The sequence below is a fragment of the Triticum aestivum genome, chromosome 1A (genome assembly GCF_018294505.1).
Source record: "Triticum aestivum cultivar Chinese Spring chromosome 1A, IWGSC CS RefSeq v2.1, whole genome shotgun sequence".
Lineage (NCBI taxonomy): Eukaryota > Viridiplantae > Streptophyta > Magnoliopsida > Poales > Poaceae > Triticum > Triticum aestivum.
In genome coordinates, this window is record NC_057794.1 from 175,978,387 (window position 1) to 176,003,318 (window position 24,932).

General features: G+C 42.8%; 1 long non-coding RNA gene across 1 annotated transcript; it reads right to left on the bottom strand.

Moving 5' to 3' along the window:
- Window positions 1–21,467: 21,467 nt before the first annotated feature.
- LOC123042460 (uncharacterized) lies at window positions 21,468–23,660 on the bottom strand. The gene is made up of 3 exons (XR_006418798.1): window positions 23,458–23,660; window positions 22,533–22,590; window positions 21,468–21,769 (listed from the first exon to the last, which is right to left on the bottom strand). It is a non-coding gene; the product is annotated as an uncharacterized lncRNA (long non-coding RNA).
- Window positions 23,661–24,932: the final 1,272 nt, after the last annotated feature.

Sequence of the window (24,932 nt, forward strand, 5' to 3'; positions counted from 1 at the left end):
CTCCTCGTGCCCGCACGAACCGAAAGGCAGAGACGGCGGCGACGGCACACGCCGGAGAGGGCGCAGCAACGGCGGGGAGGTCGCAGGGACATGGAGATGGCCGGATCTGGTCGCGCCGGGTCCATTCCGGCCGGATCCAACGGCGGTTCGTCGTGGGCGTCGGCGAGGGAGCCCTGGTGGCGGCGCTGACCACGTGGAAGCGCAGAGAGGTCAGGGAGAGAAAAAGAGAAGAGAGAGAAAAGGGAGAGGAGAGGGACGGGGTCGACCTGGTGGAGCTCGTTGCTGCTCCGGCGAGCAGCTCCGGCGAGGACGCCGACGGGGCCTGGTGCGGGTGCTCCCTCCCCTGGAGCTCGGGGACGAGGGAGCGGGAGGCGACGCGAGGGCTGTCCCGAGCCCCAGATGGGCTCAGGTGGGCCGCGACAGGGCTCGCAGGGCCGGCAGCGGTGGGGAGCGCTGGGGTGAGGTGGCGACGCCACATGGCGACCCAGGGGTGGCTGGAGACGGCCAGGGGCGACGTGGCACGCCCGGATTGGTCCGAGGTGCGGCGGCGGCGGCGCCAAGTGGCGGTGGGAGGCTGGATGTGCACAGAATTTGAGGAGGAGGTGGGGATTGCGGCTGGCTAGAGGTAGGGGGTAGGTTTAGGCTAGGTTTGTCCAAAAATGGGCTAGGGAAGGTGTATATATATAGAGAAGGGGCTAGGGTTAGGGGGGTTTCGGAGCCCTCCGATCGTAATCGAACGGTTCCAGTCGGAGGGGGGTTTAGTGGGCTGGACTCGGGCTGTGTAGGAGAGAAAAGAACTGCAGCCCGACACAGGTTTCCGAAGATCGAAAACGTCCGACGAAAATACCGGCAATGGTGCCGCTATATATATAACGGTTGGGCTATCAAACGAGCTCCGAATGCGACGAAACTTGACAGGCGCTCTGTCTACACTATAATAAGACCGCACGCCAAGTTTCATCCCATTCCAAGAAATTTTTTCGGCCACTCACGAAACGAGGTAAAAGGGGGCGCCGGAGGACATAGGAGTGTCGAATTGAGAAACGGACAATGGGGAAAATGCTCGGATGCATGAGACAAACATGTATGCAAATGTGATGCACATGATGACATGATATGAGATGCATGACACGCAAGCATTGACAAGGTAACAATAGCGAATAACTGGAGGACACCTGGCACATCGGTCTCGGGGCGTTACAGGGGATGAATATGGGTTTGGTTGTGGAAGGCTATGGTGGTTTTGTGGAAGTTATGGTGGAAGCCCTAGGCAAAGATGCCAAAGTTCCAAAAAATTGATGGAGTCAAAACATGATGGTAGTATTTTTATGGGATGGGGGATGTCACGAGCTTCAAAACGAGCTAAAGAACGTCAAAAACATACTCCGGATGAATTAGTTATGGTCAAAACAATGAAACACCGAAGGCTGAAATGCCTGGGGTCGGACATCCGGGGTCGGGGGTCGGATATCCTGGGGCTGATGTCTAGAACCGTGCGGATTTTATGCTCCAGGAGCCGTATGTCCGGCTTGGGGCCCGGATGTCCAGCCCGATGGCTCGGATGTCCGGCCTGAGGCCCGAATGTCCGACCCGACGATTCCAGATCTCGTTTGGGGTGGAAATTTTCGAATTGGGGGTGAAAATTGATGATTTTGGGGGCAAAATTTGATGGATTTCGTGGATGGAGGTGGGGAAACTTGGTGAGATGCTAGATCCACTCGAAACCAAGCAAATCCATGGATCAAAATCAACAAACTTCATCAAACGAACAAATCACAAAAAAATTTGGGGGCTATTTTTGGTGGGGATTTTCGAAATTGGGGAAGAACACAACAAAATCAAGCAAGAAAAAGAGGGGTAGGGGCTCCAAATACGTGATCAACGTGGCTCATGATACCAAGATGTTGTAGGGTGGAACCCTAGATGGCCGATCTTTCACGAAAGGAGCGGATCCCAATGAGGAACACGAAGAACACAAGGGGAAACACGAGAGAATCACTCAAACCAACAAGATTCGGTCACACATATGCTAGATCCTCAAAACACAAAGAGATACATGATATGAATCCAACAAAGGACGATACAAGTGGTAACTAGTTCTTCTCCGTGAGGAGGTCTTGAGGGGTCTTCCCATGAAGGGGTCTTGAATCCAAGGTGGATCTTCTCCGAAGAGGTGATGGTCCCTCACAATGGAGTAGATCCGGATGGATGAGCGAAGCTCTATCTCACATATGAGCTAACACAACGCTAACCCTAAAACATAGGTGGAGGGAATGTATATATAGTCTAAGGGGCGAAGGGGTACATGGGCCTCGGCCCAGAAAAACTGCACGCAGGCAGGGAGGGCCGAATGTCCGGGGCTTCACGGGGAGCCAGATGTCCGGGCTGGCAGACTTGATGTCCGGGCTAACGGGGCTGGTCGTGGTGCTATCTGGATTGACTTGTCCGGATTTTCGGGGGCGAGGCTGGATGTCCGGTGTTGGCGAGGCGCTGGATGTCCGGGGCTGACGAGGCGCTGGATGTCCGGGGCTGACGCCGGATGTCCGGGGCCTGTAGCACTTCGGCTGCAGGGCTGTTGTTGTTGTTGTTGACATCTTCAGGGGCTAGATGTCCGGGCCAGGGCCGGATGTCCGAGTCCTGGGAGTTGTCTCCGTCTTCTTCCGTTGTCGCTTCCGCACACGCTTGGCCTTGGTCCTTGGGTACTTATTGCAAAAATCTACAAGTCATCAAAACCAAGCATTATGTGCATGCTCCTAGGGGGATAGATTGGTAGGAAAAGACAATCGCTCTTCCCCGACCGCCACTGATAAGGAAGGCAATCAAAGAAACACCTCATGCTTCAAATTTGTCACACAACAGTTACCATACATGCATGCTACGGGACTTGCAAACCTTAACACAAGTATTTCTCAATTTCACAATTACTCAACTAGCACGACTCTAATATCACCACCTTTATATCGCAAAACTATTGCAAGAAATCAAACATATCATATTCAGTGATCTACAAGTTTTATGTAGGATTTTATGACTAACCATGTGAATGACCAATTCCTGTCATCTCTCTAAATGGATATAAGTGAAGCAAGAGTATAAACAGTAAAGGCCAATGTGCAACGGTAAAGGCCAATGCATAGTATAAACAGTTTCTTGCAATTTTATCACATTGGAAACATGGAGAGGCGAAGATTTAGTTCCTCTCTCATAATAATTGCAAGTAGGAGCATCAAGCACATGCATATAATATTCATCAAAATTATCATGTGCAACGGTAAAAGGCCACCCATCAATATAATCCTTAATAAGTGCAAACTTCTCCGATCTAGTGTAGTCGGGAGAATTCAAAAAGATAATAGGACTATCATGCGTGGGTGCAATAGCAACAATTTCATGTTTAACATAAGGAACTATAGCAAGTTCATCTCCATAAGCATACATCTTGGCCACAAGCATAGCGAGCATCATCAAAAAGGGATATTTCAAAAGAATCAATGGGATCATAACAATCATCATAGCAATCATCCTTCGGTAAGCACGAAGGGAAATTAAACAATGTATGAGTTGAAGAGTTACTATCATTAGAAGGTGGGAATGGGTAGCTAATCCGCTCTTCCTCCTTTTGTTCTTCGCTCTCCTCATCATCTTTTTCATCCAGTGAGCCCACGGTTTCATCAATTCCTTCTTCCATAGACTCCTGCAAAATATCAGTCTCTTCTTGGATAGCGGAGGAGTCCTCAATATATGGTTTGACATAGGCAACAGAAGCATAATTATCATAACAATATTTAAGTATGGCAAAATTTTCAGATTTGTAAAGAGTAGCATCATACTTTCCAATCAAAGAAGCAATTTCATAAGCACCCTTAAAAGCAACAAATTTTTCAACTTGTTGACCATCATAGTAATTATAAACACCCTTAGCATACGAAGATAAGATTCCATTATCACTAAACTCACATTGGTAGGGAAGGTGTTTCTTAGGGTCTTCAGAACAACAAGTAAAATCATATATTTCACATAAATTCCAAGCATAGCATTGCAAATGATGAATTTGATCCAGTCAAAGTTTCCCTTTTTGAGATAAGCGGTGTCGCACATAACAAGCATGCTCATCTAAAGATTTTCCCTCAACTAAGCTAGTTGGGGTTTCAGCACGAGAACATGGGACCGAAGATGATCCAGGTAAAAAGCTTCAGCAGTGTGATAGATTTTGAGTGGTTCTTCAACCATTGGTGTAGCCTCTTTCGATAACCCACAAGTATACGGGATCAATTGTAGCCTCTTTCGATAAGTAAGAGTGTCAAACCCAATGAGGAGCTAAAGGTAGAACAAATATTCCCTCAAGTTTTACCGACCACCGACACAACTCTATGGACGCTTGATGTTCGCTTTACCTAGAACAAGTATAAAACTAGAAGTACTTTGTAGGTGTAACAGGATAGGTTTGCAAGAATATAAAGAGCACGTAAATAAAAACTAGGGGCTGTTTTAGGTAAAGAAGCAATAAAGTTAGTATAGCGAGCGTGGAAAAGTGGTGGTAGGAGTTGCGAAATTGTCCCTAAGCAATTGACTACTTTACTAGATCTATAGCAAGTTTTATGTGGGAGAGGCCACTGCTAGCATGTCATCCCTGACTTGGAATTCTATGCACTTATGATTGGAACTATTAGCAAGCATCCGCAACTACTAACGTTCATTAAGATAAAACCCAACCATAGCATTAAGATATATTGGTCCCCCTTCAATCCCGTATGCATCAATTTCTATGCTAGGTTGAAGCTTCTGTCATTCTTGCCCTCCAATACATAGTCCTATCAACATACAACTAACCCTATGGTGTGATCCACGCGCGTACTCATATGATGGGCATCAAAGGACAACAACATAACCACAAGAAAATTAAACCAATCATATCAATTCACCAATTACCGATAGGACAACAAAAATCTACTTAGACATCATAGGATGGCAACACATCATTGGATAATAATATGAAGCATAAATCACCATGTTCAAGTAGAGGGTACATCGGGTTGCGGGAGAGTGGACCGCTGTAGATAGATGGGGGAAGGTGATGAAGATGTTGGTGAAGATGACGGAGGTGTTGGTGTAGATCGCCGTCACACGATGATGGCCCCGGCAGCGTTCCAACGCCACCGGGAGAGAGGGGGAGAGGGCCCCCTTCTTCTTCTTCTTCATTGACCTTCTCCCTAGATGGGAGAAGGGTTTCCTCTCTGGTACATGGCCTCCATCGCGGCGGAGGGGCGAGAGCCCCTCCAAGATTGGATCTGTCTCTCTGTTTCTGCGTTCCAGATTCTGGCCTTTCATCGTTTCTTATATTCCCGGAGATCCGTAACTCCGATTGGGCTGAAATTTTAACACGATTTCTATCCGGATATTGGCTTTCTTGCGTCGAAAGAAGGGCACCAACCACCTTGCGGGGTGGCCACGAGGGCCAGGGGCGCGCCCCACCCCCAGGGGCGCGCCCCCTACTTCCTGGCCCCCTTAGGCATCGTCTCGCGTTGATTCTTTTTTGCAAAAGTCACATATATTCCAAAAAAAATCTCCATAAGTTTTTGTCCCGTTTGGACTCCATTTGATATGAATTTTCTGCGAAACAAAAAACATGCAACAAACAAGAACTGGCACTGGGCAGTGGATCAATATGTTAGTCCCCAAAAATAGTATAAAAAGTTGTCAAAAGTATATGAAAGTTGTATAATATTGGCATGGAACAATAAAAAATTATAGATACGACGGAGACGTATCAAAAGCTGTTGTAAATATGCAACTTTCTTATGTTGATCATTTTTTCATACTCCCGACGGTGTTAAAAGTTTTTCATCTAAAATTCATTCAGTGTAGTAGTTAAACTTCCTACTTTTTTCACGTTGAACTTCTGTGATGTATTTATAATTGCAATTTTCTCATCCATTCGTCAGTATTACACAAATGATATTCCTTTTGTACAAACCTCTCTCATAATAAATTTTTTTAACTTTCTCCGACCGAGGACTTGAACTTACAACAACAACAAAATTGGACCGTGCCTTTTAATTCATTTTTCTCATGAACACACATGTAGTACATGAACTTTTTCCATTTTTACAAATTAAATTTTTTATTTTCTTTTTGAAATCAAATTACTCCCAAATAATAACTGAACTTGTTTGTGGATTGAGAAAAATATTGTAAAATGAAAAAAAACAATATTGTGTGTGTTTTTGAACATGGAAATACAAGGTGAACCTCTCTCACAAGAATTTTTGAACTTCCTCGGACAGAGCACTTGAAGTTCTTTCAACAAACCTTTTAAGCTTTTATTATTCTATACTTTTATTCTCACCTGAAATGCATTCCTTAGAGTACTTCAACTTCTCGTTGTTTTCACTATGAACTTGTTTCAACACATAAGATTTTTTTTAATACATAAAAATGTGTTTTTAATGGTATACATGAAAAATTTAAAATGTTCATCAAAATGTAGCACATAATATACCCGATGGAAAGCTTATGAATAGCAGTAAGTTTTTCATGTAAACATGTGTTACAAATTCGTTGCGGTTTGAGAGGAGTTTTTAAAATGGCAATACAACGTTGTTTTTTGCCTTTTTTTTCAACATGTAAATGAACGACAATCGTCTCACACATGAATTTTGACTATGCTAGGAGGAGCACGTGAACTTCTTGCAACCAACCTTTTTATGATTTTTGTTTTCTATTTTTATATTCTTATCTGAAATGCATTCCATGCAGTAGTTGAACTTCCCGCTGTTTTCACCTTAAACTTCTATTACGTATTTTTGTTCAACCTCCCTCACAAGAATTTTTGAATTTTCTCGGGCCGACCACTTGAACTTCTAGCAAAAAATTAGACTTTGCCTTTTTTTTCTCATACGGAATGCACACCATGAAGTACATGAACTTCTGGCTACTATCAATTTGAACTTCTCTCTATTTCGCTTTAGTAACGAAAAAAGTAGAGTTTTTGTTAGACAATGAACCACTCTAACTTTCTTACTTTAACTTCTTTGTGTATTTTTTAGAAATGTGAAAATTATAGTTTTGTTAGAAACATTGAACTTCTTCGTTACTTTGAATTGAAATTATTGTTTTTTTTTCTTTAGTAATCAGAAAAAACTGAGTATTTGAATAAATATCAAACTGCTATGCTTTTTCCAATTGAATTTCTTCGTTATTTTGAATTGAACTTATTTGTTTTATTCTTTAGTAACCAGAAAAATCCGAGTTTTCAAATATAATATCAAACTACTACTTTTTTTTGAACTTCTTGTCCCATTTTTTAATAATGAGGAAATCTGAATTTTGTATAACCATCGACCTCATCCTCTTTTTTATTTTGGACTTCTTAGTTTTATTTCTTTTAGTGATGGAAAAAATCCTAGTTTTTAAATAAACATCGAGCCACTCTGTTTTTTTAATTTGAAATTCAAGGTTTTTTGTGGAAATGAAAAAAATCTATTTTTGATTAATAGTGAACTTGTGTATTTTTAAATTTTGGACTTTCTTGGTATTTCAATTTGAACTTCTTAGTTTTTAGTTTTTTAGAAACAATTTTTTTAATAAACTTCGAATCACGTCGTCGTTTCAATTTGAACTTCTTGTTTGATTTTTTTAATTGAGGGGTGGGGTTGGTTATTTTGTTTTTGTAAAGTTGTGTTGTTTTTTTTGTAAACTTTTCAATTGTTTATTTTTGTTAAAGTCGTTTTTGCTTTTTTATATATTAACTTCCAAGAGTTGATTTTGTTGCTTTTTCCAAAAAAAATCGCATCAAGGATATATAAGAATAGTTTTTTGCATGCACATATGATCGTTCTGTAGATAATATACATGAAGGATGCGATGTGTGAAATTTTACCAAAATTGAACGAGCATATGAAGTCGTTGGTGTACGCCCCAAGCCCTCTATGGAACAATGCAAAATTTTGCAATGTTTTTTTTTGCTAGGGAAGCAAGCAATAGTCGTAGTATTGAAGTATAAGCTTCTCCCATATTAGTGTTTGTTCCAAAATGAACATTTTGAACAACGCACAACACGCATTATGAACTTCTCCTCAACCATCTTTTTGTTCATTTTTTATTTTTGTTTTTACAGTACACAAACGGTGTCCCAACTCATATATTTTTTCAAGTGACAAATTGTTATTTTTGGAAAGAACCACATTGAGCTATGAATATGTCTGATCGAAAATTCAGGTTTGGGAAGCAAGTTGTGTGTGTTGGGCAACAAGGGATACATAATTCTGAACCGAAAGTGTTTGTTTTGCTTCAGGCAATATTTCTTTCAGATTTAGTATAAAGATTCAGTAAGGATTCATGGAATTAGCAATATTAAAGCAAGAATACCCAACATCGCTTGTGTAGATTCAGCCAACGAAAACCATACATGTGGGACTTGAACTACCGTAGATGAATGACAATAGTAGAACATATTTAAATTCTTGGCATGGAAGGTCAACTTTGTTCTGCTCTCCAGAGCGTGACGCTAGCCAACACACGTCCAGCAAGCCCATAAGCACACATGTCTAGTATCCAGCAACAGCAAGGAATGCAAACCACCGCGAAGAAAAGTGCATAGCTGTAGTAGGACTTTGGCGTATAGTTGTTGTAGAACTTCATGCAACGTCTATGAACATCCGAATGGTTGTAAAGGGGAAAATGAGAAATTTTCCTGTAAATTAGACACACACATGCACACCCCTGCAGTTTTATCAAGATTGTTAAATCCAGTTAGCACATTTTCACATGAGCAACACATCCACATGTAGGAGCACGTCTGATGTACCTGAGAACTCATATATATGCACCTACAGGAAGAGCATCAAGTCTCATATACGGTTAAACATTTTTTCTATATTCTTTGGTGCACCTGAACCTTTGCAACATTTTTACATAAACTTCTTGTTTTATGGGAGAGAGAGCACTTAGCCGGAGAGGGTTCACCGTTTCTAATGCCAGAAGAGGTCATCGGTAGGGGAGGCAGTGTAGAAAAAATCTTTGTGGTGTCCCGCAGCCGGTGTAGAGCCGAGTAGCACGCAGCCGGTGTCCTGCGAAGGATCTACACGAGCGAGCAGGCGAGGAGGCACTGCACGCGGAGACGAGGTTGGACTACACGACGGTCGGTATTGGACGGTGCATGGGCCGCCTCGGCGCTCGAAGCTGCACTAGACAAAGCCCAGGAGGACGAGCGTCATGCAGGACTGGTGCAACAACGTGGATTGGGGCCGACAGGACGCTGGTGGCTGGCGGTGGAGACCAGGAGGCCGGACAAGATGGCGTTGAGCCACTGGCGGCGTTAGTGCGGAGAAGACATAGTGTTGCGAAGCAGAGGCCACTGTAGGGAGTGTGGACAGGGGATTGGGAGAGTGGGGCTCACCGGCCCTAGGCGGATCCGCGCGCGTCGATGGTCGTGGTTACCGGATCCTCGCCGGCGCCACACGAAGGTAGCGGTGGTTACCGGATCCTCGGTGGCGGCTTGCGGGGCAGGCGGTGGTGGCTGGATCCGAGGTGGTGGCGAGTTGGATAGCTGGCGACGGCGTCTCTTGTTGGGGACAGGGCGGCGACGACGGAAGCGGTCGGTGGCGGGGCGGCGGCGGCGACGGTCGGTGGCGGGGTGGTGTTGGCGACGGGCGGTGGCGGGGCCACGAGGGCGTCTCCGGTTAGGGGCGGGATGGTGGCGCCTCGCCAGTTGGGGGTGGGTGCCTGGGTGGTGCAGGGGATCGGGGATCGGGGATGGGGTGGTAGTTTTAGAATCGGCCTTTTCTTTTTGTTTCAGCGATTTTCGGAGGAACCCTGCCGGGCCTTTATAGGAAGTTGTGATTCAAATAACTATTCTAATCATAGGATTAGAATAGTGCTATTATATATATATATATATATATATATATATATATATATATATATATAACTATGCATACTGTTCCGAAGTTCAATGTTCAGTTTACAAGCAGTGCACCAAATGTTTATGCATCAGTTATAGGAAAAAAGATTAAAAAACCTATGCATAACAGATGCATCAGTGCTGAACATGTCCATTCACCAGTTCGACTGAAACTATATCAGATACAAAATAGACAACAAAGTTTAATAACGCCTAGCGATGCAAGTTCAACTTGTACATTACCTTCAGTGCATGACATGTTACCCATATCATGTATATGAGAAAATGCAGAAAAGATTAATCCCAAAACTATTGAATGTCATTCCAGAAACATGCAAGGTGGCACACGTAGGGAGGGTTTGATGAGCCAAGAAGATATGAGGCACCGTCTGGCTGGGTAACACCAGAAATAGCACCTGGATACTTCAACAATACATGCAGATTTCAAGCTACACCAGAATCATGAGAAGCACGGACTGGTTCTTCTATGCAGCAGACACCGATATCTAGGAATACAAGCTTTGCCACTGCTGGGGTGCAACAAGGTCAACAATGTCCCCAACAACAAATATTTTCCTTTCCTAGCGCAAGCAGAAAGGCAAGGACACTCAGGCTTCCACCCGTCACTCCATCAACATCAATCATCTGTGCTACAAAAGCGGTTGCGACGGGAAGACGAGGCCAAAGAGACAGGAATGTTTGCCACTCTAGCAGGGTGCAAAGTAGAAGATATGAGCCATATAGATAGGAGCAACCTGCTAGTGAATCTCAGGGAAGACGACCGTACAATGAGAGACGGAGAGCTTCATCAACATTGCTGCATGTGCCGAGGGTGACACCACCCGCGCCCATACACCAGGGTGAACAGCAAACACCGGATGTAGCGCGGAGCTATGCACATGTAAGTATCCATTCAGAAAAAACATACAACCACAGTCCATACCCTAGTACTGTGACCACCCCATCTAACATTTTCATCACTGTGTTTTTGTTTGCTCACTGTTGTGTGCAGCCACCTAACATTGAAGCTTACGTTCTGCCAAGGCTAGAGATGCCCTTTGAAACTTTCAAAGAAGCAAAGAACTTCTACAACGTCTATGCAAAGCACGCGGGTTTTGCTGTCAGAGAAGACTCCAAGGTTAACACCAAGTCTACCTTTATTGCACGTGCTATGGAGTCTATGAATTGAAGGTGTCAGAAGCAAATAGATAGCGGAACAAGACCACAGCCAGGACTAATTGCGGGGCTAAAATGAGGCTGAAGAGGGAAAATGATGGAACACTTGTCGTAAAAGAGATAATCTGGGAACACAACCACAGGCTACATCTCTCCCCCAAATGCTTGTCTTCTTGCACTCCCACAAAAACTTTGACAAAACAATCTTGGAGTACATCAAGTACCCGTGGTTCAAAGGCACTGAACACGCGTAAATCATGAGCATACTGCGCGGTGATGACCCCGGTAGCTACTTCCCCGAAATGAATGCCAAAGACCTGATTAACATGTAAGTACAAACTTGTTCTCCTCCCATAAACCCCCTCCATCTTTTTTCCTCTGTCAGTACAAACATATTACGCAACACATGACCTAATGCCAGTTCAACATGCATTTTTGAATGACTGTTCACTTTTAATATGCAAGAAAGCAAAGAATTCAAGGATGGATGATGTGGACGATGTCCTAAACACTGTCAACTTATTTAGGGAGATGAAAGCGATAAACAAGGAATTCTTCTGCGACATACAACTTGATGAGTCCGACAGAGTGAAGAACATATTCTGGGCGAACGCAGGCTGCCGAGGGGCATATCAAGACTTTGGTGACTGCGTAACGTTTGAAACCACATATAAGACCAACAAGTACCATATGCCACTTGGGGTGTTTGTGGGTACTAACAACCACTTACAGACTATATTCTTTGCTTTCGCCCTGATAATAGATGAGGATGCAGATTCATTCACATGGTTGTTCAAAAGCATTTTGAAGGTGCATGAGAGGGAAGGCTCCTTCATGCATCCTCACAGGTACAAACGCCACCCCCAAAGGAAAATAACATAGTAAAATTATTGTGTCGGTTCTATTTGTATATATGCACTACCATCCGCTGACCACTCCACGTCTCTTTTCTCATTACCAGACCAGTGCCCGGCAATGGCTTTGGCGATCCCAGATGCTTTCGGGGACACAGTACATAAGCTATGCCGCTGGCACATTATGAAGAAGTACAGGGAACACCTCGCATACCTATACAACCTCCACGAAGAGTTTAACGATGAATTCACAGCAATCCTCAACTAGCCCCTCATGCCAACTGAGTTTGAGGCTGCCTGGAAAGCACTCATAGATAAGTACAACCTCCATGATGATGCCACAACGGTGGCAATGTGGAACGAGCACGAGAAATAGATATCATCTTACTTCAAAGAAATTTTCTGTGCCAAAATGACGTCCACACAAAGGAGTGAGAGCATGAACTATGTGCTCAAGAAGAACTTCATAAGTGAGAGACAAAACCTGCACCGGTTCGTCAGCCAAGTAAACTCCTGCGTCAAAACCAGGAGGCAGACAGAGAACTAGGAGACAATAGGTAACCGGGTATAGCTCTATCACCTGTCGTAAGACAAAATAACGTGCTTACTAAAGTAAATCTTTCTTAGTTAGACAAGTTTTTGCTGTGAGAAAATTAATAATTTGTTCATGACTCTTGCTTGCACAGAAGGAACAAAACACGCTGACCTTCTATGGGTTTGACAATCAGATGGCAAAGCTTTACTCATGAGCTGTGTACAGCGAGATCAGAAAAAGGCTAAAACTAAGCACCCTCTTCACGGTGACAGAGACGGAAGAGCCCAGAAAGTACCTTGTGCACTACAACAAACCACAAAAACTGTTTGCGTGGTCTCAGCACGCGTTCCAGGTGGTTGCAGACCCCATGGGAGAAATATTTGACTGCAAGTGCAAGCTGTGGGACCACAAAGGCGAGGTCTAAAAAAGATGTTACATACTGTAGTACTTATTTTTGCAAAGTTTTTGTTCGAATGAAATGACAGAAAACATGCACCTCTTTCAAAAAATAGGTATTTTCTGCCTGCATGTCCTATGCATGATGCATATAATTAAGGCTGACCGTGTTCCAGAGAAATACATCCTCAGGAGATACACCAAACACCCGAACATCCAGCCAACATTCAACAGAAATGACTTGAGGACAGTAGCGTCAAACAAGGCCTCCCAATACGGCATTGAAAGCGCACCGCTGTAGCTGAACATGTGGGTGCACAGAAAAAGCTTGAGAAGCCATGAGAAAATGGCGAGGTCACATGTCATCATGGAAAGACTTGACCAAGAACTCGACGCCATGCATTCTGCTGAAAATGACAATGTCGCGGACAACGAAGCCATTGAGCAGGATATTGCTACAATCTTATCTGAGATGAACCATCTGGGAGCTATTGACCCATACGACAACGAGGAAGAGGAGCAACAGCAACCAGAGCTTGCCCATGTGCACACTCAAGAGCAACAACATGCTCACGTGCAAGATCATGAGCTTGACGGTGCTGTAGGCGAACGACATGAAAACAGGACATCCTACCAGCAGCAGCAGGAAAGGGTAATTAAACCACCCATATTCTCAAACACAAGGGGGGGGATAATAAGACGCAAGCAGCGAAAGCAGCAAAAGCAGCAGCCAAAAAGCCGCCACGCCCCATCAGACGCGTGGAATTCGGCCCGGATGGCAAACCTCTCGGGATAAGGGCATGCGGATTCGGCAACATGGTGACCAATCATAATTACCACACATGCCCATAGCACACATATGCCACTATCAACAAGCAAAAGCTGTAGAAGTAGATTGGAGCCGCCCAGGTTTCTACCAATGGAGACGACTCACGTAACAGCTACACTTGCAACAAGTGTGGGGGGACCGACGGACATAATGCCCGCACATGCAAAGTGGGCAAGGAGGTCAGTGGCGCTGAACAGAAATAGGGCAAGGTCCAAAGTTCCAAGAAATCAAAAGAAGAGGATGAGGAAGAAGAGTTTGACAAGAATGGCGACCAATCAGATGAAGACAATGAAGATGACAGTATTGGGGACGAGGAAAATGAAACTGACGATGAAGCTGCCAAGGCTCAAGCAGGAAAGGACGCCAACAAGGGACAACATTCGGGGCCAGTTAGAAGGAGCTCAAGATTGAAGAATCCATAGTGGTTATGCTGCTGCATCAACTCAAAAATAAGCTTGTACTCTTGGTTGCCTCGGTACACAATGAGGAATCATATCAGAAACACTGTCGTTACCAAAACTTATTTAGCTTTATCATCGATTTCTCGATCAGTACTATAGTTAAGATATAATTTGTGATTTGTGCCCGCTGGACCAGTGACATTATTACATAAACCATTTGATAAACCTTTTGAATGCAGTCACAAATATATTTGAAAAAATTGATCTGGATTTATGTAACGTCAACACTACTATCGACCAGTAACTCAGCAAAAATTTGTTAAAGAAAATTTAAACTCTTATTGTAGATCAGTATTTGAAAACAATCAGTACAATTTGAGTTGCTTAACAACGCTTCAAAAGTTGAAGCAAAAAATCTTAGTACTTCATGTACTGTTCTCATCCATATGTAGCTGCTAGAAAATTAACAAGTACTACAACTGAAAAAGTTAAGAAGCATCAGCACACACTTATATTGGTCACTTGCAGACTAAGAATGATAGTACTAGTACACTTGAACGGATAGTACATATTTACTACAATAAAAAGTACAAAGAAGCATTAGTTCGCAATCCCTCAAAGAAATAAATGTCAGACTAAGCACATAAGTGCTACTATGAATGAACTCTCAGTACAACTTAGTTTACATGCAAGTACTATAGTGCTAAAAATGATACCAGAAGACCCTTGAGAATAATCACAAAAACAAACACAAAAAGAAGGCAAAAACTCAATGGAAAGATAACACTTCCACAAAACTCACAAGAACTACAACAAAAAGTATCAGTCCACATTACTGGTGGAGTCAAGTATTAGATTCAAACCCAAAAAAAATTAAAAATTGACAGCCCGAAGACAGGCAAGCCCTGACACAGCTAGATACTTGAACTCGAGCCCACGACGGAACCGTTGGCGAATCCCTAGTAATCGGCACAACACAGGGCCAACCAACCAGGGCACACGGGTCATGAGAGGGAGCGAGCGTCGTGTATAAGTGCTCAGGTAAGTATCCAGAGGAGTTCGACCAGTAAGACTCGACAGCGCTTATAAACAGGTCGAGAGCCCCCTCGCTTAGCGAGGTGGGACTAAACCCAGAGCACACGCACATCCAACAGTCCTCAAATCGCCCGCGCGGGCCATTTGGGCCAAAAAGGGCCCAATAGCCTCCATCTTCTCCAAACACCCCACCCATAAGGCCAATTGAATAAAGCAGAGCGCGAGGCAAAGAAATATAAACTACAAAAAAAATGTTCGAAAACTGGAAATAAAAAAGTTCAAATACTTGTTCGCAGGAAATAACTTTAAATACAAAAATAAAAATAATTTTAGCTCTGCACCATAGATGATAAAAATGGAAAAAATATGATATAAAAACAACAAAACTTTGAAAAGTGGAGAACTTAATAGGCTATATGTTAAATGTACATAATTTAAACCAGCGAATTAAATATTACTTTCAAGTTCAACTACTAAAATGCAAGAAGTTCAAATAGATATTGTTTGTCAATTATGCTAAATTTCTTATTTATATAAAATCTGACTAGAGCTCAACTAACGATTTCGTCGTAAATAATCTACATCCCAAAAAAACTCAGTTCAAACATACATACGACATCAGTACTACAAAACCAGGAAGGGTCAGGCCACTCACCTTACATCCACACACCATTGTGACACCAATTTTCAAAACCTTACGCTATATGAAATTACAATTCAGTACCCACAGCACTAAACCATAAGTACACTAAAAAGAGAGTACAAAAACTATAAAGGCCTAACTTAGGTTGGGACAGATGAAAATAAAATAAGTCCTAGTTTTGAGGAATAGCTCACAGTGCAGTAAAAAAAGTTTTGATATCAACTAGTGTATAAGACTACAGTGCAAAAATAAGACTTATCCTCCACACTAAAAACATAACAAAGTATATGTCACTTAAACAATACAAAATGCCATCATCACTGACCCTGAGACATGCAAGTGGGATAAACACCTGATAAGTATAGCTTAACAAGACGGATCAGTGCGACAGTAAAAAACCCTTGGCTTGGACGGTTGGTTCTTCCAGGCCACCACCCGCGCCACCCACTGGGCGGTTGCCACGACGGACTACAATGGTGACCCCACGACCAGTACCCCCATGACCGGGAAGAACCGCCTCCCCCACGTCCCAAACCACGCCCTCCAAAAGCCCCAAATCGACTCCATCCCTGCCACATCTCTAAAAACCACCATTGCCGCTTCGATCTCCACTACAAACAACCCACAAACATCTCTGTTCCGAGCCCACAGTCGCCAGGAGGGCAATGGCAGAGGAACCATCTGCCAAGCGTCATCGTGGCGAGACGTCCGACCAGAGCAGCAACCTCGACGATGTTCATGTCCCCGACAAGAAGCGCGAGTACACCCGAACCCACACAGGGGTTGAGCTCCACGGCAAGGAGACACTGGAGATTGTCTGCACCAGTGAACCAGACAAGGCTGACGAGATGATGAGCAGGCTCAGGATGAAGCGCGACGGCTTGTATCCTAGCTTCATCGGAGTTGATGTGGAGTTTACCAAAAAAGATGAACCTCCCCAGATGGCAGCAGTCCTGCAGTTATGCGTGGAGGAACTCTGCTTGGTGTACCACATTGCAGCAGCCACAAAATGGTGATCCATACTACTCTTCATTCATATGTTTTATTAGTACTACTCCCTAAAAATTTCATTAAACTTGTTTCCCAACTAGATGAACTACTGTAGTTTGTGAACTGGATGCACGAGTACATGTTTCTCAAGTAGATGCGCTATAATATAATTTGAAACTGATGCACTGGATTAGCATCTGAAATTGTTTCACCAGATTAATTTCTGAACTTGATGTACTAGCATAGTTTCTAATCTTGATGCACTAGTGTAGTTTATATAGTTGATCTATTAAAAGATGTTTCTAAACTTGATGTACAGAAGTATTTTCTGAACCTGGTCTGATGTTATTTTCAGCAGCAAAAAGTAAAGTAAGAATTTGGTCAAGCACTGGTATAGGTCTTTTATTCAACAAAAAGAAAACTAAAATTGAAGTAAGCAGCACATAGATCATTTACTCTGGTTATAGGTTCTTGAAATTGGTGAAGCATTTGGTGAAGCACTGAAGATACCAAAAAAGAAAAATAACATGATGTACTTGAATTTAATTTCAAAACTTTGTGTACTAGTTTCTGAACTACATTCATCCATGACTTATACTATATAAGCATCTACCTCATGGATTATCACTTGTAAACCAAAAAACAGAAGGATTAAATCTTCAAAAAAGAACACTAATCTTCAATATGTGTCTCCCCCTTGCAGGCCCAAGTGCCTCAAAGAATTCCTGCAGGAGCAGAAATTGTACACATTTGCCGATTTCAGCATTGAAGGTGACAAAAGAGAAGTTGAAGATGTCTGGTTTGGAGATCAACCCCAAGAACTTCACCGACATTCAGCGCAACTGGAGAGTTCTACGCATCGGAAAAGAGTACGACTCCTTGGCTGATGTTGCAGCCAGTGTCATCCACCCATTCTACAAAAGCATGAAGAAGAAGATAGATAAGGAGGAAGACCACAAACTGTGGGGGATCAGCCCGCTCCCATACAAGCTCATCGAGTACACAGGAATAGATGTGTACGCCACATACAAGTCATGGAAGATAATTGACAACATCATAACAGGTTGGGAAATTTCAAAAGAGGAGGAGGCTGACCCATACTACCACTGCCACTACGCGATATGAAGAGACATCAAAGTCTGCCTTCGTGTTGCTTGCGCTTATGCTTGTCCTTTAACTTGTTGTTTCAAATTTGTAGTTTGCTTTTGTTAGGTTGAGCCAGCTTTCTTATGCCATGTGTGTCAGGGTTGAACAAGTTTGCTTATGTAATCAAGTACATCGTTCGCTTGTGTCATTGAACAAGTTTGATAGCTTTCTATTTTGTTTATCCATCATTTGAAGTTGAAGTAAGTTGTGAATGAAACTTTGTGGCTGCTATGCAACACTAGTCATGGAGCAACAAATCACAGATGGATATTTTCACAAAATAGTGGCAGACTAAAAACAATAACAAATAGTAGCCTTGGACGCTCAGTACAACTTTGTCCTATATTGTAGTACTATCACACTAAAAATTAGTTTTTAGTTTCAGAAGAACACTAAAAATACTAAGTTGCAGCCGAGGACAACATTCAGTACTAATAGCATCATGCTTATAGTCATTAGAAAATTACTAAGTACTACAACAGGAAAAACCAAGAACCATCAGTACGTATTTCATAGTCACTAGCATACTAGGTGTGAAAGTACTGGTACACTTGAACACATAGTACATCCATTCTACAAAAATAAAAAGGAACGGGAAGTGTCAGTTCGCATTCCCTAAAACAGTGACACACTAAGAATAATAGTGCTAGTACAATTGAAATCTCAGTACAACCTAGTTTATACGACAAGTACTATGATGATACCAAATAATGCCTTGAGAATAACCACAGCCTAGAAAAAAGAAGGCCAAAACTAAATCAAAAAGATGTCAGTTCGACCAAGGAGAAAAAACACAAGAACCACAACAGAAGCACCAGTCCAAATTGACCAATGAGGTACTAGTTTCAAACAATACAAAACAAAATGATCATGGTGCTAGTACAATTGAAATCTCAGTACAACTTAGTTTATATGGTAAGTGCTATGATGATACCAAATAATGCCTTGAAAAAGAAGGCCAAGACTCAATCAAAAAGATTACAGTTCAATCAAGGACAAAAAATCACAAGAACAAACAACAGAAGCATCAGTCCACATTAACCAGTGAGGTACTAGTTTCAAACAACCAAAAAAATGATGACCACCCATGGACAGGCCAACCATGCACAGGAGGATACACTTGGACTCAAGCCCATGACGGAACCATTGGCGAATCCATAGTAATCGAGACTATGCGGGCCAGCCGTCAAGGGCCAACAGGTCATGGAATAGAGAGCGAGCGCCGTGTATAAGCGCCCAGGTTAGTATATAGAGGAGTTCAACAGGCAAGGAACAACAATGCTTATAAACCGGTCGAGAGCCCCCTCGGCTAGCGAGGTGGGACTAAACTTAGAGCACTTGCATAGCCAGCAGTCCACAGTCATGTGCACGGGCTATTTGGGCAAAAAAAGGGCCCAATACGACTACTACTCCCTCCTCTCCAAACTCTCCTCGCCCCACCCCATAAGGCCCGCTGAATAAACCAGAGCGCGTGCCAAAGAAAATATAAACTAGTACAAAAAAGTTCGAAAACTTAATATAGAAACGCTCAAATACATGTTTGCACGCAAAATAATTCTAAATTCAAATACAAAAATAAAATAAATTTACCTCTTCAGCACAGATAAAAGGATTAAAAATATGCTACAAAAACAAATATACTTTGAAGTTCAACTATATATGCTACAAAAATAATTATGAACTTAATAGGGCTATCTGTTAAATGTAGCTAATTTAACCAGTGCTTTAACTTTTACTATGAAGTTGAACTACTAGAATGCAAGAAGTTCAAACAAATATTTGGCTCTCAATTTTGCTAAATTTCTTATACAAGGAAGCATCACTCCACTCATGCTAGATCCACAAATACTATTGTGACACCAAATTTTAAAAGCCTTATGTTGTATGAAATTACAATTTGGTACTCACAGAACTATACCATAAGTACAAGAAAAGAGGGTACATAAACTATAAAGGTCCAACTTAGGTTGGGACCGATGAAAATAAAATAAATGTCACCTTTTCAGCAACAACTCGTAATGCACTTGGAAAAAAGTGTTTTAGTTCAACTAGTATATAAGACTTCAGTGCAAAAATAAAACTTAACCAAAACAAATTCCCGATAAAACATACACAAGTGAAACAGCTGTTCAACCACATTCTCATCATGGAAAAAAGTTTGTAAAACGTTGTGCCACACTTAAAAACATCACAAAGTATACCGGTTATTACATAGTTGACAAGACACCCAAACACTACATACAAAGCCTACAATGCTTTCAAGACATAAATCACACAAGTATCCCATTCACTATGCAAATGATAACCATTTGTTCTATGCACCAGGAGCCAAAGCTTGAACCTCCTCGGGAAGCTTGTAGCACCCCAGCTTAGAGCAACCAGTTTACCTTGCATTGCCAGCCTAGAGATCAAGTCTTCTGGCAACACACAACAACTTGGTACAAAAAACAACCACTTTATTGATGCTAGCAGAAACATAGGTTCAATATTACATCAAGTAGCGAGGCCAAGCAGCACACACGGTGCGGCTGAACAATATGTACATTATTTAATGAACATGAAGGGGCCTCGATCACGATAACTACGCGACAGCGGAACGACGACGAAGCGGAACTCCATAGCACAGGGACACCGATGTGGACACGATCTAGACACGGGAAGCACTTCGATCCGGTAAGACTTTCCTGAAATCTGGCATGACACGCCAGGTCAGTACATTGAATGTACTTGCAAGCTCACAACAAGCATAAGCATAATGGCAAACAATATCATGACAATTAATCAATTTAAATGGAATGCAATAACATACTACTAATGTAGTGAATAAAACTTGTGCACCGAGTCCCTCGGACTCTCTTACCAAACGGGTTACCTCGTAACCAAGATCATCATACGGTGATCACTCCCGGATCACAGACGAACCAACACTTTGGTTCCGACGATAACGACCATCTTCATGGTCTCACAAATCCCGTCACATAATCAGTGCCAAGCATATAAGTTTAGTGTGCAAGATTACTTAATCATGTTGATCCATGGTGTGATCTACTTACGAGCTGTGTCCGTAACTGAGGATGCGGCTATCGATAGATTTAATAAACACTCTGCGGAGGTAGTAGACTGGACCCACACTACGGAACCCATGGCCGTGTCTCGTCTCTCTTCCGCATGAGGCGTGCGAGCCGCGAGGTACCCCTCGATGCTGGAAAGCCTCGTGGACCGCGGAGGAACGGATGGGATATTCGGGGCTGACCCAGTTGAAACCCAGTGTGCCAAACGGCACTCTTGGGCTTTTAGGGGCTTTAAGCCTGACGGGGAAATCCACTAAAAAACCCTGTGATCGCAGTGTGCCAAACAAGGCCTCATGCCTTGTTAGGCAGGAAGGGTTTTCAAGCCCCAATGGGGCTGGGGATTATTGGGGATTTGGTGAACCCCTCCCCGCACCAAATCCCCTCAAATCCACTTCCGCCTCCCAAGCCCCTTCCCCATCTATCCATATATGAGTGTTTGGCATGTAGGGACAAATTTGGTCCATTTTAAACATGAACTTCAACAACACACTGGTAAAAATCCGATCTTTACTATTGAACAGGCTGAAGCATCAGTGGCCATATCATCAAGTACTACTAAAAGCAACAAATCATAATCTTTAAGATCAATGGCATCTAAACTAAGAACATCAAAGGCCATACAACACGATCAGATCATAGTTTAAACATCATATGTCAAACACAGGCATGCATCAGCATGTACCAACGACACCTAGGGTGCAACACAAACATCACTTAAATTCGGTTTCTGCTTCCCAGCATAGTTTCAGTTTCGCAACGACAGGCATGCATCACTTCAGTTCCATCGCATCCCTGAAAGTAGCAACTCAATCAAAACATTAGACATACCAGTCAAACAATTCACAGCTACAAGAGTACTTCAAATACTTTCTGAAGAAAGAAAAGTAACAGGGGGGAAATATGGCATGGAGCCCGTTTCTTATACTTCATGATCTAAAACAGATGGACTCACTCTCCTTTGTCAAAAAGTATAACAAAATTTATATGTGATGTACTTGAGCCAGATTTAACTTGATGCAAACAGAGAAAAGCAAGCTCTAGCATCAGGTCACATAGATATCTCACATCGAGTACTAGCACTGGAAACTCACAACTAAAAATTTATACGTACATACCATATATACACTACAGAAGGTTGACAGAAACTCTTTGCATATACACTGCGGATCATATATATGTACAGATCATATCTATGTACATCTCAAAACTAAAAATTTATATGTACAGATCATATATACAACTACAAATTTTGATTTAGTATGATTGTTCAGTACCAAAGTGTATCTATTTCTCTAACAAAAACACTACAATTACTTTCTTGCTGATTGCCCAACATTATGGTTTAGTTTCTTCCTACTATTTGCCCTTTATTCAAATTAGTATGCATACAAAGCATTCATTCACAAGAAAAACATGTTTGTTCCAAGCTAATCAGGAATAGGAGCTTATGTATATTCTCAGTTCGGAGATGAGAAATTGATTTCTAGCTAATCAGGAATATGAGCTTAAGAACAAGACCAAGCAAGCAAGAACATTATGAACCAGATCAAAATACCTCTTCTAGGTAGGCAACTCATCCATTTCGCTCCGAAGCCACATGACCGCACTCTCTTCTTGAAGTTTGATGAACATGTAAGATAACAAAGAGCTCGCTATTACATTATAACAAAGAGCATCATAAATGTTTGTTCTAAGCTAATCAGGAATAAGAGCTTAATTATATTCTCAGTTCAGACATGTGCATGCATATGCTCAGTTAGCAACCACATAAATATACTACAACTAGTCATCTCAGATGAGAAATTGATTTCTAGCTCTTGTCTGCATGTATTTTACTCATCTTAGCAAATCACACCAGTAACAGTTAACTTCGACCAGTTTTGAATTTCATCAACATCTAACACAGGACAATGTAGATATATTTTTAGCACATAGTGCCAAAATTAATCAGATTGATGTTATACCAATGAAACTTATGTGCAGCAAAATGATTCTCTACTCACATTTCTGCACTACATCCAATTGTCAATATCTAATACAAAATGGTTGGCTGTATTTTGTTACTTTGTTATCAGATATGTACTATATGCTAATAATAATGGGATTTTTTTTACTATGGAGTATAAAATCAGTACAGAAAGGTAGAGATCCTACTTGAGCATCTACATGTATAATTTTAAGGCATAGATAAATGACATCAAAAAAGGGTTGGAGTTGTCTTGAATAGTAGTCCAGATCTTGCAGCAACTAACTTCAAATAGGGGGAGGTGGAATGTTATGGGGAAGCAGGCAGAGGAACAACAGGGAGGGTCTCTCACAGCGGTTGTGCTGGAAAGGGGAGAGGAGCTGGTGGTAGCTCTCGGGGATGGTGTGCTTGGCAAGCTCGCCGGGGAGGACGAGGCGAATGGCGGACGCCGACGGCCATATTGAGAAACCCTAGACGAATATGGAGGGGGGGGGGGGGGGGGGGGGGGGTGTACCTCGGGGGAGAAGGCCAACTTTCCCTAGGAAGAAGAGGAAGCAGGCATCCGACGGCGTTAGCGGCGACGGCGGCTCGCGCAGTTCTCGCCGTCTCTTGTGACCGCGGCCGCGTCTTGTCTCTCTTTCGCATCAGGCGTGCGAGCCGCGAGGTACCCCTCGATGCTGGAAGCCCCGTGGGATATTCGAGGCTGACCCGGTTGAAGCCAAGTGCGCCAAACGGTACTCTTGGGCTTTTAGGGGATTTTAAGCCCAACGGGGAAAATCCACTAAAAACCCCTTTGATCCCGGTGTGCCAAACAAGGCCTCACCGGGGCTGTGATCCTCACCTCCCCCCTCGCCGGAGCTCCTTCGACGGTGCCATGATCCCCGCCCCCCCTCGCCGAAGCTCCTTCGACGGATCCATGATCTCCGCCACCAGCCTCCCCCCTTGCAGGAGCTCCTTCGACGGATCCGTGATCTCCGCCACCAGTCGCTGCCTCTCCGGACCTCGTCGCCGGAGCTCCACCACAAGCAGGAGCGCCATCGTCTCCCCAAGCTCCTTGCCTGCATCAATGGCGCCGCCTTCCAAGATTATGCCAGTACGCCGCGAACGAGAGGAAGAAGAACACGTCAGATCCAAGAACATGCCACTGCAGGTGATGTCTCCTTCCCACACTAATTTTCCTCAAAATTTAATCTGCCTGATTGCTACTGAAGCACAAACGATCAGTTCAAAGAATGTTTTTAGATCTGGGTTTGCCTGAAGAAAAATACCACGTCTGTGTCAGTTCATCAGTTCTTGCTATGCAAAAGATTCAATTTAAAAATTGCACACACTATGCCCTGCCTACATGTTACACTATTTGATTCATTAGTACTACATATGTGCTGCATCAGTGACACATTTTCCTATGATGCAGAAGCTGATAGTAATTGCAAATGCTTGCATTAGTTCATTACACCCCTGCCACTTTATGCACGATTTAGATGTCAAGGTTACTGTCAGTACCTCTAATATACTAGCTTCAGTTCTAGTCAAAAAACATACACTTATGCATCAGTCCAAGTAGCTACTACACTTTATATAAGGTTCAGCTACCACTGCAAGTTGTTTGTTGTTATTTCTAATAGTACATGTCGTGTAGTTGCGTCAGTTCAAACGAGTAAAAGACTGTTGTTGAAAAAAATATCAACTTGTTACACAGTAAGTTCAATGATACAGAAACTAGGAGTACTTCTAATGTAGATGCATAAGTTCTAGATGAAAAAAGAGAAGACATGCATCAGATATAGCGCTAAGCTGAGCGAGAGTGTAGAATTCTTTATCCCGCGCGCTGGTCCTAATTAGGCGCGGTCGCTCCGCACGAATAGGTCTCCTCTCCCGTTAAAGAATGAGGGTAAAACTAACTGCAGAAATAGTAATGCAATTTATTTCATTACCATCCCACAGGCACACCTACGTCCCGCAACTACACTTCCTAATTGGTGGTAGTAA